The 15,063-nt window shown below is 32.9% G+C and overlaps 1 pseudogene; it reads right to left on the minus strand.

Moving 5' to 3' along the window:
- Positions 1 to 6,350: 6,350 nt before the first annotated feature.
- On the minus strand, positions 6,351 to 11,475 carry LOC141812148 (uncharacterized; annotated as a pseudogene).
- Positions 11,476 to 15,063: the final 3,588 nt, after the last annotated feature.

Below are 15,063 nucleotides of genomic sequence, written 5' to 3' on the forward strand. Positions count from 1 at the left end.
CAAGAGTTGCTGTCAGGATTGCGAAGGGCACGCATCGAAGGTAAACTCGATTCTAGTAGGTAGAATCGTCAAACGAGTATGTTTTCGCATGGATCTTCTGGAGGGATCCTGTTTTCCGCTGCGTTATATGCGGTTTAATCGGTTTTTCGCGCATATAGATCCCTACACATTATACATCATCTCGCAAGACCATTGCAAAACTATACTATTCCATTAAACATAGGCGGAGCTAGATATTCTTCTACCCGGGCTTTAGTCCGGGGCCCGATGGATTTAAAGAAGAATTTACTATTTGAATTTACTGTAGAAAAAATGAAAAAAATGTATGAAAGAAGAAGATAGTCCGAGGACTTTCGATCAGTTCAGAATTAGCTTGGAGGCTACCAAATTCCTGGCTCAGCCATTACCATTACATTATTATTTTGCAATGGAGTAATAGAAGAAAAGTGAATGATGCAAGAAGGAAAGCGTTTGTCTTGGTGCACAAAACCCCTGAAATGATTCATTCTCTTCAAAGCATTCACTCATTTCTCTAAGATTACATACATCCTTCTTTACGGTTCTCCTGATTTTAAATAGCTAATACGATGAAAATATACCACATATATAGTTCATACTAAAAAGGCAGATAAGAAAATGATGATTTTTACTAAAAAGAAATTTCCCACCGACCACCAGGATAAAGATAAAAACAATATGTCTGGGGAACACATTCATAAAAACAATACTGAACACATCATAATTTAATTTCAACATTCATGAATATATTAATTGCATGCATGCACTAAGGACAAAGGAATATATATCAATCAAGATTGCCCTCGTTTACCATTTTCATTAATATAAAGGCACGAGAAAGTTAATTGTGATGATAAATGCAGCCCTTCATTAGGTTGGTGAATGTGAATGACAGACCATGCAGATCATCCTTTTAATTATTTTATCCCTTGTCTTTGTCCACAGATGTTGCATGTGGAAAATGAAGAACATTTATGTCTCGAGGATGCACAGACGACGACGACACTTGTCGAGCTCATGGGATCTTGAATGTCGTCTCATGCAGAGAATAATCATCACTGAAATGATCTCACAGAATCAGAAGCAGGGAAGGAGACGAGAAGAAGAGCAGTGACAGGAGGGTAGTGTGCCTGCATCCAACACCTTTAGAGCATTATTTAAAGCTAGTTTGGAGTTTTGTTGCCCAGGTGATTTTGATGACGAAGGGCAAAATGATATGATATTTCTTTATGTCTAGTCATTTTTTCCATTGGCTTAGTTTAATAAGTCGAGCATGAGATCTGCACTGGCTTTTTTTTTTGTCTCCCCACAAAGAAAAACGTGGCCAAGGGCATATGCTTTTATTTTGATTTATGTCTAATCATTTTTTTATTAATCCAGATTAATCTTAAAATAGATGATCTTTTTCTTAATTCATCCATTAGGTACATTTGAAAGTACTTTTTTTTATGAACTATTATGTTTTATTTGAGAGGAAGTGAGAGAAGAAGATGAGAGGGTAAATATGGAAAGAAGAATTTTAATCTTTGTTTGAGATGAAATAAGTTAAGGAGAGAAAGAGGAGAGAAAGGTGAGTTTTACCTTTTCATCCTCATGAATGAATAGTTAGAATTTTTTACACTCCTATTTGGGATATAAGGAAAAGGAAAAAGAATTCAAAAATATTTTATTCCAATTTTATCCCTATTTTAAAATATTAATTCTCAAATTAACTCATCTATTTAGATATCTTATCTTTGCGCCATCGTTTCTCACACAATACGCATCGTCACAGTTCAGTGTTCAACCGCTCAGTATCCAACTGCTCGCACTCCACGGCGTCGATGTCGACGTAGACCCTCATCACAAATTTTTTCGAGGACAGAGATAAATAACCCTAATCTTCTTCTTCTCATCCAATGACAGAGAATTATCCGAAAACATAAGTTATCTATTTTAATACCTCATATATCCTAATTTTTACATGTAATATTGATAAAATTTTACAGTTTTTCATCTGTCCTCTACATACGTTATCTTTTTTAAGAAGTGAGGATATTTTATAATTTATATATTTAATCTTCATTCCCTTTCATTTCCTCTCAAATAAAGTAACACATATTACGTTAATGAATCTTCCATCCCTTCTAAATAAGGGAAACATAAATATTTTACTTTCTCTTTTTTTTTCTTCTCTTCTCTTCCTTTCCTCTTTCATTAATGAATTTTCTCTCAGCCTATTCAAAAGTGCTATAGTTGGTTATATGTAAATGTTGTTGTAATAAATCACGAGGTCAATCTATAACGTATACGGAATGCCTAGCTCGTTGAAAAACACAACGGCAACTAATCATTTTTGTCATGGCTTCATTGGAGAAGGCAAGCAAGAGATCTGCTGATCAGTTCATCATGGCCTACAAATCTTTGGTTTCCTTGTCAAATTTCAAACAACACGGCTTGTCCCTACTATTATCAATGCTCAAAGGCAATTTTTTAATTTAAAGTTATGACATTTTCAAAGACGCACTGTAATTCACATTTAATTTTAATAATACCTCAGCTCCATTTTTTCAAACATCCCAGCTACAATTTGAAAGAAAAAGCATCTAAAGGCAACCAAATGTTACCTAGAACTTGCTCGATAAGGCCTATTTTACACACAACTATTCGCGCCGAAAATCCTATTATGGAAGTTGAAAAAAAAATTAGAAGATTTTTTTATTTTAGGATATCTCAATCTAGTTCATTCAGTATCTTCTTTTGATTCTCTTCGAGATTTTCTCATATATATAATCTATCGGTCACTCTCTTCGCTTTATTTGTAATCTGAATGTATAAAATGAATGATATATATATATATATATATACATATATACAAACGTTGTGGGTAGATATTGCTTTGAAAAATTAATTAGGATGGTTTTTAGCGATTATAATTTATATTTTTGTTTAGAATATATTATTTAAGGTTTACTGTCTATTACTTTAGAAAAAACTTAATTTTCAAAAGTTTCTCCAATGAATTATTAGTGTTCCAATCAATACATCGTGGATGATCAAACTACCGGTTCAGGAATTGCTGACATGCACGCTCCTTAGAAATAATTGTCGAGAAAGATGAAGAGACTTAAAAAAATACTCAAAAAGAGAATTAGAATGACACCGGAGTGAGTCCTCACCATTTCGACACTAAGTTAGGATTTTGCGTGAAGAAAGAATTTAATGAATTAAGAAAATTAGGATTTATGTGTGCATACCTATGCCCATAGATATGGACAACCTTTTATAGATTTGATCTCTGAGATATTAGCGTTCGTTTAAAAAATATTCCGAGATATCTGTTCTAATTTTTTTAGAAAGATTATGAAATATTCATTTAAGAAATATTTTAAGATATTTTCCTTATTCTTTGAGTGAAACAGTCTTAGGGTTTCTTAATCTTAAAGATGAATAGACTTTATGACTTTATCCCGCATGACACGTGAGGGTAACATATTTTTATCACATCATAAACATCCCCAATTAGTCTAGTCGAAGGAGGTATAGTCCAACTGACTAGACTGTACTGAGTTGTTATCGGGATACCTTGATGAGATGTCATTGCCTCCCATATCAGTTAGAAAAAAAAGTCGGTGTTACTTTTTTTGAGTTAGTTCTATTCTGCCACTACGTGGTGCTGATATATTTGACAATCGGTAATACAATAGTGATAAACCTCAAAATCGATTTGTCAAGCCCATGAATATAGTGGTGCTGATCTATTTGGCAACCAACACCATAATGATGTTGAACCTCCAAAATCAATATCAAAAAATTCTGATATCTCAAACCTAGTTATAGTGTGGTGTTGCTATACTTGACAACACCACAATGGCGTGGAACCTCGCCAAAATCAACACTAAAGACTTCTGATTTCTCAAGCTCTGTAATACAATAGTGTCGATATAATTGACAATCAGTACCACAATGGTGTTGAACCTCCAAAATAAACGCCAAATAATTTTGATATCTTGAACCTAGTTATACTGTGGTGCTCATATAATCAACAACCAGCACCACAATGATGTTGAACCTCCAAAATCATCACAAAAAAATTTTGATATCTTGAACATATTTATAGTGTGGTGCTGATATAATTGACGATCATCACTACAATGGTGTTGAACCTCCAAAACCAACATCAAAGACTTTTAATTTCTCGAGCCTAGTAATAAAATGGTGTTGATATAATTGACAACCGACACCACAATGATTTCTCATACCCAATTACAATTATGATGTTGAAATTTTAGAAACAACCTTATGTGGCAATTGCCACAAAGCCATAACACCATAAAGAATGCTCAAAATTAAGGTTGCACACCATCTATGGATGGTGTGTGGTAGAGGTATAGTAGTTCTTATTTCTCCAACCCGTAACACGATGGTGTTGATTATTATAACCCAACAACATATTGATGCTGATTTTTTAAACCCATCACCATCATTCTTTTGATTTCTTCAACCCAACACTGATTTGTTGTTGATCATTGTAACCCAACACCACCTTGATGTTGATTTTTAAAATCTAGCACCATCATTATTGTTCTGGCTTCTTCAACCCCATATCACCTTGATGCTAATCATTCAAATCCAACACCACAACATGCCAAAGTTTTAGTTTTCCAAATCTTTTAAGTTCATCAATGAGTTAGGCAAAAACTCATTGATGGCCTTGGTACCTGACTAACACCATTCCCTAAAGCCTCATCTTTGTGGTCTTTTTATTTTGCAGAACTTGTTTTAAAATTAAAGGCTATCATGTGTGCCAATTGGCATAGTGTCATAACTTCATGTAAGTTGCTCAGAACCTTGGTTGCACACCATCTCTCGATTCTCTGCACTCCGCTCTTTCAATCCATGCTCGGGCTTTAGTTTTTCAAATCCTTTAGGTCCATTATTGAGTTTAGACTAAAACTCATTGATGGTCTTAGCTCTTACCTGACTCAATCCAACTCCAGATGGTTTCTGCAATGCCCCTGAGTGTCACTGCGTCCTAAATACTCATCTTCATGGCCTTCTTGTCTATATAGAGCCAATTTGAAAAAATTTAACCTTGTGTGCCAATTGGCACAAGGACATAACTTCATGTAGGAGACTCAGAATTAGGGTTCTACTCCATTTCTAGATTCTCTACACTCCCCTCTTTCAATCCATGCTTGGGTTTCAATTTTCCAAATCTTCTAGGTCAATCAATCAGTTTAGGTCAAAACCCATTGAAGGCCTTGACAACCTCTAATTTGACCCAATACAACCCCAAATGGTTTCTGCAATGTAGTTGAGTGTCATAATGACCTAAACCCTCATCTTCATGGCCTTCTTGTTTGTTCAAAGCTAGTTCGAAAGAATTCAGCCTTGTGTGTCAATTGGCACAAGATCATAACTTCACATAGGAGGCTAAGAATTAGGATTCCACACCATCTCTAAATCATCTACACACCCCTCTTTCAATCCATGCCATGCTTTCAGTTTTCCAAATTCTCTAGGTCTATCAATGAGTTTATGCTAAAACTCAGTGATGGTCTTAACCACCTTGGTTGAACCTAATCCAAATCCAAATGTTTTTTGCAATTTCCCTGAGTGTCACTATGCCCTAAACCCCCATCTCCATAGCTTTCCACTACAAGAAAATAAGACTTTAGAGACAAAAAATTATGTCTCTTTAAAAATGTTTGAGACGAAATATTCTGTCTCAAACATCCGTTAGTGAAAGCCTCAGAGTTGATTTTGAGACAGAAATATTTCATCTCTAATTTCAGAAATGGATTAAAAAATCATTTATAAATATGTTTTTATTTGACCAAATGAAATTAATTTCAAATATAAATTTTGACTCTAATTTTATTTTGAATCCGTCCTTAATCTGTCTCAAATTACATAACAAGTATAATTGTAATCTGTTTATATAAATTTGTTTAGAATTCTATTTATAAATTCATATATAAATTCCATCTCTAATTTTATTTTAAATCCGTCATTAGTCTATCTCCAATAACATATCAAATATAATTTTAATTTATTTATAAGTTCATTTACAATTCTATTTATAAATCCATATATAAATTTGTATTTAAATTTATCACTAAATTTATATTATATTCTATTTCTATATTTCTCATCTGCGTATTACAAGCAATCACACATTTCAAATAAATTAAAAATATTTAAAATAATTAATTTCTAATCCAAAAGTTTCATACAATTAACATTGAGATAAATAAATATTCACGTCATCCAAATAAATTTAACCATTAATCAAACTATAAGTAATTGATAAAATTTTAAATTCCACCACAAGTACTTTAATCTTGTTTTCATCTATCGTGATGCTCACGAGGACTAGATCCTCCTATATACAAATGCTTTATATATCCCACCTCTTGAATCATCTTAAGAATTTTCTCCTTGAGATTTGTTTCTCTTTGTCTACCTTCCTCAATAAACTTTTCTTCCCTCTGTCTATTTTTTGTGATAATGAGTTCTACTTTTTTTTTACTTTCAATAATTTCTTCCTCCGTCCTTTTACTAGTAGCATGCATGTCTTCAATTTCTTGTGATAGTTCTTTGTTCTTTTAATTGGAGCATATTGTTATTAGAATTTCCATTGTATGATCTTTCAAAGTGTTGATTGCGTTCAAATTCATATACCCTCCCCATACATGGGTCACCCACCATATCACGCCATGATTTGAGATTGAATAAAGGAAAGTAGAGTGATCATCAATATTTTGTCTCTCTTTATATTGTTTTTGTTATATTACAATAACTTATGTTAGTTTAATAAATATAAAAACAAATAAGTGAGATGTCAATACGATATAATAAAATATTAATGAACAATTAATTATGTTGACTTACACTAACTCAGGCTGATTTATTGTTCACAAACTCTCATGTATCTTCCTTTTATGCATTCATTCAAAAATCTCAAATTCATCCACTTCTCATCTCAAATCTTTTTTTCTACAATCATACATAATATATGCCAATATAAAATAGAACAAATGAGATACATTGAATTTAAATATAAAAATAAAATTTAATAACTGAGATGTGTAAATTATTAAGATAAACACATCGAAAAGGAGGTTTCACTATTGTAACATATCTTTTGAATACAAGAATGAATTTTCAAGAATGATATTTTATCTTATACACTTGAATTTTTTACACACCTGAAACAATTCATTCTCTTCAAAGCATTCACTCATTGCTCTAAGATTACATCTTTCTTTATGGTTCTCCTCATTTTAAATAGCTAATACGATGAAAATGTAGCACATAGCTTAGACTGAAAAGACATATAAAAACAATATATATGAACACATCACTTCTCAGGTTGCCCTCGTTTATCATTTTACTTTAGCAAAATGTGGAATTCACCACTCCAACGGTTTTACACGGTCGGCTCCATGATCATCTATGAGGAGGTAAATCGGGAAGCTGCAGTTGATCATTACGAAAGAAGACATTGTCTTGACTTCGCTGAAATTTAACTCTTATCCACTTCAACAAATTATCCCGCACTAATTAACTCAACTATTTCACGATTAAGGCACGAGAAAGTTAATTGTGATGATAAATGCAGCCTTTTGGTTTGGTTGGTGAATGACAATGGCAGACCATGCAGATCATCCTTTTAATTATTATTTTTCCTTGTCTTCATCTTCATCTTCATCTTCAGTGATTAACATGTGAAATTAAATGAAATTTTTTTTTTATGTCTCGAGGATGCACAGACGACACTGGTCAACCTCATGGGATCTTGAATGTCGTCTCATGCAGAGCATGATCATCACTGAAATGATCTCACATAATTAGAAGCAGGGAAGGGGACGAGAAGATGAGCACTGACAGGAGGGTAGCGTGGCTGCATCCAGCACCTTTAGAGCATTATTTAAAGCTAGTTTGGAGTTTTGTTGCCCTATTGATTTTGATGGCAAAGGGCAAAATGAAAACAATGTGGCCTACAAAACTTTCCTCTCCGTGTCAAAGTTCAAACAAGACGGCTTGCCCCTAGTATTATCAATACTCTAAGGGGGTGTTTGATTAGCGGTTATCATTGATAACCTTGGTTATCTGTCCAAGGTTATCGTTGATAACCTTGGTTAGGTTATGATTGATTCCCAAGTAATACAACATCACCGCCACATCAGCAAATGAGTTATAACCCGGTAATCTGATTACCTTGGCAGCCTAAGATTTTCTACAATTCCTGAGGTTAACAAAAATTTTTCCATGATTACCCTCCGATTTTAAAACTAAGTCAATTAAAAAGTACTATGAAATCTAATTAAAATCAAATTATTTAATTCAATAAATTTTATTTTAAATATTTATAAATTAAAAATAATTTATTTTAAATTTAAAAAATAAAATTAATGAATTATATTTATTAATTTAATGAATTATTTTATTAAAATAATTATTTTAATAAATTATTTTATTAAAAATATATTTTTTAAAATTTAAAAAAAATAAAATTAACCAATTATATTTATTAATTTAATAAATTATTTTATTAAAATAATTATTTTAATAAATTATTTTATTAAAATAAAATAATTAAAAATACATTTTTATGTCAAAAAAGCATTCTATAAAAAGACAACTTATCCCCTACATTTATCTTTCTGTCCTCAATTCACTCTTCGATTAAGTTTGATTAGTTTGCATATTGGTTCATGTTAAAATCCTAAATTAATCCTAAATTAGTTAGGTGGGCGAGAAAAAACTCAATACATTTAATATTTTGTACTTCTTAAAAACCCCGAACATTTCAAACCCTTCTTCTTCAAAATCCCTTGTTCGCCCTTCATCATCTTCATCGATCATCCTAAGCTTCCTTTCTAAACTTGTCTAAAGCTATTAGACATATAAGAAAAAAAAAATCTTATTCTTGCCCATAATCTTAGTGTGTTCTTATGTGATAATCTTCTATTATTATTTATCTTTTAACTATTCATCGTCTCATATTATTATTTAGGGTTTAGATTTTAATATTAATTTAATTCTCATTTGAGTGTCTGAATATCTTCCTTCTCTATAGTAGATATTTAACTGTCATTGTTGTAGCAAATACAGTATTGTAGCTGCTACAAAATCTTAACTACTATAATGCTCTAGTTTATGGTCTAAACACGTTGTAGCAGCTATAATTTCATAGCTGCTACAATATTAGCTAGTAGAGCTAAATTATTTATTATTCATAAAAAATTTTATATTATTTTCCTTTTGTAACTCACTTTATTTATTTTCAAGGACTCATCAATTTCTATTGATTTACTATCTTATATCGATAGCATCGAGTAATAGTGGATGTCTTCCTCATCCACTTAGCAAACCATCAATCAAGGGCATCATTGTCAAGCAAGTCTAATGGATTATTTCCAATAGCTTTTGCAGTTAAAGAAATTGAGAGTAGGCTTGCTTGGGAATGCTTCTTGTCCGAACTTTGAAATGAGATAATAGGGGATAAATGCATATCAATTATAAGGGATAGAAATCCTGACATACTACATGCTATTAAGAATGTATTTCTAGAGTCACACCATGGTTACTATCTTGTACACCTATCCAAGAACTTGGTATCATATGATAAAGATAGAGAGGCTGCAAAGTTGTTATGGGCAGCAACACGAGCATGCACTAAGCTCACTTATAATGAGTACATGGATAAGATGAGGATGTACCATATTGAAAGCTATGAGTGGGTTGCGAAAGTGAAGAAGGAGAAATGGGCTAATGCCTACTTTCTTGGACATAGATTCCACATGTTATCTACTAATGGTTTAGAGTGCATGAACGTAATCCTGAAGCTTGCATGTTAATTACCAATCTATAGAAAGTTGTCTGAATGGTTTCATTTTCGTAGATAAATCGGTGAAAATTAATAACCAGGATGACTCCCTATGTCAAAAATCTACTAAAAAGGTACAACAGTTTGGGCACGCATTACAATATTCACCCTTGTTCTAATACAAAATCCCAAGTAAGCATCAGTGTTGGTATTTATGTCGTGATTGGTTTGAAAGACATTGTACATGTTGTAAGTTCGACTTCATGATTTCCCATGTTCTCATGCAATGTGTGTAATTGGGCATGCTCATCTAGATCCTTAAAACTATTTGATATTATACTACAGAAACACACACAATGATGGTTATACATGGAACTAGAAGTAAGGAGTATTGGATACGTCGACCCATTGATCTCCCTTCACTCCCTCCTAGGTGTCGTGTACAACTAGGAAGACGACGAAAGACACACATTGAAAGTAGACAGTGGTAAAATTCAAAAAAGGTGTACAAGGTGTTCATTGCTAGGTCATAATCGTCGATCTTGTAGGAATCCTCCATCAGTTTGAATACGTGGTTACAATGAAATTATATGCATTTTGTATGATGCTTACAATGAACTTGGTATCATTTTGTATGAGGTTTGAAATATGTAAGTAAATATCATGATTGTTATAATGAAATTATGAGCATTTTTTATGAGGTTTAAAGTAAATATTTGATGCATGTAATTTGACTGAGCTATACACTTACAATACAACATGAGACTATTATATATTTACATTTAAAGTATTCAATATTTAAATATTTTTAGTATTAATTTATAGTTTCATTTTCATATCGACTGTGACTGCTACATAGAAGACTTAAATAAGTCTGTGTTGTAGCAACTAAGGATAAGTACCTACTACAACATGATTAAAGCGTTCAAGTTCGCGTTGTAGTAGTTATGGTTACGTAGCTGCTACAACTTCATATCTGTGTTGAACAAGTCAAGTCTGTATTGTAGTAACTACGAAACCGTAACTGCTACAATGTGATTAAGCAAGTTAAGTATATGTTGTAGCATCTACGGAACTGTAGTATGTACGACATGATTGAACAAGTCAAGTTTGTGCTACGGAACTGTAGCTGCTACAACATGAATGTAAATGAACAATTCAAGTCAATGTTGTAGTAGCCGCAGTTTCATAGCTGCTACAATGTCAAGTCTGTGTTGTAGCAGCTATGGAACCATTGCTGCTATGGCATGATTGAATAAGTCAAATCAGCATTGTAGCAGCTATGGTTTTGTAGCTGCCACAACGTGATTGAATAAGTCAAATCCGTGTTGTAGCAGCTACAGTTTTGTAGCTGCTACAACGTGATTGAATAAGTCAAGTTCACATTATAGCATCGCGGCTTGCGAGTCGCATCGGCGTCTGGTCCAATGTCGTGGTGGGTGTCGCAACCGCGTTGTGGTCGACGTCAAGACAAGCGTCGCGGCGTCACGACCGACATCGCGGTCGACGTCACGACTCGCATCACGATCGGTGTCACTGCCGGCATCACGGTCATTGCGGGCATCGCGATCACTGCCAGGGTCACGATTAGCATCGCGGCCCGCATCTCTATCAGCATCGCGATCGGCGTCGTTGTTCATGTCGCAGCCGTGTTGATCCCAACAATTGCAGGCATTGCGATAGGTGTCGCGGCTTCGTTCTGGCCTTCGTCGCGATCGTCATTGGGCAGACATGTCGCATCGACATCGGGCCAGCGTAGCGGCCGACGTAGCAACTCAGCCCAGCGTCGCGACATTTATAAAACATATCTTGAAATCTATAAGTTTTACATACCTGAGTTTGACGAAGAAGTCATTGTAATGCAATTATTTTACATATATTGGTTTCTCTCTTTTTTTCCTTTTTTTTTTTTATGAAAGGACTCAATTCATTCGTACGATGGAACATTATTATATTTTCTATTTATAGATAGAGAGAGGACCAATTTATGTATAATATTTTTATTTTCATGCATTCATAATAATAATTATTATTTAGATGAGTTACGTTTGATTAGTAATTTCAATTGCATGAAGTTATTTTACTTCTAGTTATCTCCTCTTTTTAAGGTCAATAATAATAATTATTAATAATTATCTAACGGTCCCTCCATATCCTTCAGGATAAAGAAAATTCTAAGGGTTCAAATCTCAGTGAAGCCGAACAATATCCTTCTTCATCGTGATCAACTGCAGTTTTTCGATTTACCTCCTCACAGATGGTCATAGAATCGACCGTGTGGGACCGTTGAGGTGGTGAATTTCACCTTACGCAAAAGAGGATAAAGAAAATCCACATCCCTTAGCTATTCCAATAAGTATATAATAACTGTCTTTTTCTATAAAAATGTCAATAACTGAAGCAACTTTTCATTTGAGTTTTGTATGCAATAAATATTTATAATGACGACGTAACTGCTTGGTTAACAATACTTTCAAAGTCGATGGAATTCCGTTCTAAGATTCTGAGTCTTTTCTCATATAGATCTAAAATATTAAAGCTGATATGACTTCTTTAATCTGAGTTGGAGAGAAATGATCCGATTTTTTTCAATAACGGATTTGAGTAATTAAGGGAAAACCATCCAACTTCTACAATGGATCAAATTTAGGGGAAAACAATCTGATTTCTTTCTATAAAGGATTCGAGTAAGGAAGAGACTATGACTTTACAATGGATCTTCCAACTTCATTTTATAATGGATCTAATGTGTCACCCATATGTGTCACCCATTTTGATCAAGTCAGAGATTTTATTACGTGGCAAAAATATTGATATACTCAATACCTAACCTACGAATCAATCATCATTAGTAATTCGCATTTATTTATTTATGCTGCTTAATTTATTAGGATTTTATAGTGTGCTCGAATCTTGACAACGCTTTTGCTCGAGTAGAAGAATTGCTGATCGAACATGGGTCGTCATTAATTCGATGGCCTGATGGATTTCTCTCAAGTAAAATAATAAATCAAAATTCAATTTTCCCCCCTAAACTTATGCACTTTTAAATCCAACAACTTCAAATGAAAACTTGCATTGGATAACTTTTGGCCAATTTTCATGGCGCACATGCGATAACATCAAAATGTGTCATGTTTCCAATTCCTCGCGCCACTATGCCCTTACCAGTCCCGCATTCACCGTGATTTACTCCCCCACATAAACCTTGTGGGGCCGGGGTGGGGGGGCCGCTAGGTTGGCGGTTCCAACCTTTTGCAGATGCAGTTGAATTGGAAAACTTTGCACTTCCTGGATTTATTTTTGGGTAGTCGATGGAAAATTTCTCGTACTAATGACCGATCACCTCCAAAGATAGTCAATGGAACTAATTGGAATTTATCATTTTTTTAAATTGGATAACTTCGTTATTATCAGGAGACAGATTCTTCCATGGTCGTCAGAACGGACGAGAGGAACAGTCGAGATGGGTGTTCCGGCACCAAAACAACTCATGCCGTGTCAAATTTCTAGTAAATAATATTGGTTTCTATGGACGGCGTTCTTGGGCATTATAACGGTAAAAAAGGCATGGAACGGAACAGAACAGCGGAATGGACTTTGAATTTTTTTTTTTTTTTGTTACTATTTTGTTTGCATTCAAGGCAGATTTGATTTTGCTTTGATTTTTTTTTTTAATGTTTTGTTTTGTATTTAAAGGAAAAAAAACAGATTTGATAAGTTGGGTATACGAAACATTATTACAAAGTCAATAATTTATATCGACACCCATATGTTGAAGATCAATTTAATTAACATGATACTTAAGGAGTTCTTCGTGGTATTAGCTTTGAGAATGTATAATTTTTATTGTATTCTTCTCATTATAATATTATTGTATGATAATTATGTACTGATGTATTAATTTTTTATGATTTTATGTATTTTATTTTTTATTACTAATGTAATTTATACATTTATTTAAAATTCTTTACTAATTCTCTATTTATCATTATTTTTTTATAAATCTGTGCCACAACCGTTCTGTGAAATGATATTGAAACTGGAATGGTAGAGTTGGTAGCCGCCACGACTGTTCTTGCGAATCTTGTGGTACATGCTAGTGTTCAATGTAAGTGTGTTTATAGTTAATGTTGTTATTATGAATTTTAAAGGCCTTTAAAACAACAATGTCAAAGATGTAGTTATTTATGATCATGGGAGGAGGATGTTTAAATTGACATTCAATTGGAGTTGTAAATGAATCAAATATTTATTTGATTCAATAAAGTTCATATATTTGTTCATTTAATTGTAAAAGAATTTATAAAATAAACAAGTTCAAACACTATATGAGTTCAGTTAGTTAATATTTATGAATAAACTTATTTATTCATTAACCTATATAAAATTTAATTGTAAAAAATTATATATATATATATATATATATATAATATTCATGAACAATTTTATAAATTTTTTGTTTTTTTCAAATCGAGTGTTCATAATATATTAAAAAATAAAGAAATAATATAAATTTCATAAAGAAATTAAAAAAATTAATATAAATTATAAAAATAACAACGTTAATAGTTGAGCTCGATTAAAAGCTCGAATAATATTCATAAACAAGCTTAAGTTCGGCTCAAGCTCTATAAGGTTTTTAATAAAAAATTTAAACAAGCTCGATAAATAAATGAACATTATCTTGTAATTTTGTAAAATGTTAGTTAAAGGTTTAATTGAGTATTTAGTTCCTAATTGAAATCCAATTAGCAATCAATAATTTCAATTAAGCAAAACAACCACCTTAATATATGTTAATTTCAAAAAGTAACAAACTTTGAAGAGTGAACTAGAACTTTCCTTAAACTATGCCAATGTGTGAGGCTTGCCAATGTGTAAAAGGCGTAGGAGTATAAAAATAGGAACGAATGAGTGAGGGGTGAATCGGAAGCGACGATACGACTGTCCCTCCTCAACATAAACACATATCATCAACAATAGCAATATTTCTATCATGTAGAATTATCCAACATCAAGAAGTTGGATCATCTCCCTATGACTCGTATCTATTACAAAAAAACTTGGATCATCTCCTCGAAACTTAGATCTATCACATAGAGAAGCCATATTGTGTCCATTATAAAGATCCAAGATAAGAAAAGACTCGGAGCCTCTGAGAGCTTGGTCGAGTTCAATAGTATTGTATTCAACAAAGACTTGATATTATGTCAAAGCAGTTAGAC

The sequence above is a fragment of the Curcuma longa genome, chromosome 18 (assembly GCF_044706935.1).
Source record: "Curcuma longa cultivar G26 ecotype Majalengka, Jawa Barat chromosome 18, ITB_CL_G26_1.1, whole genome shotgun sequence".
NCBI lineage: Eukaryota > Viridiplantae > Streptophyta > Magnoliopsida > Zingiberales > Zingiberaceae > Curcuma > Curcuma longa.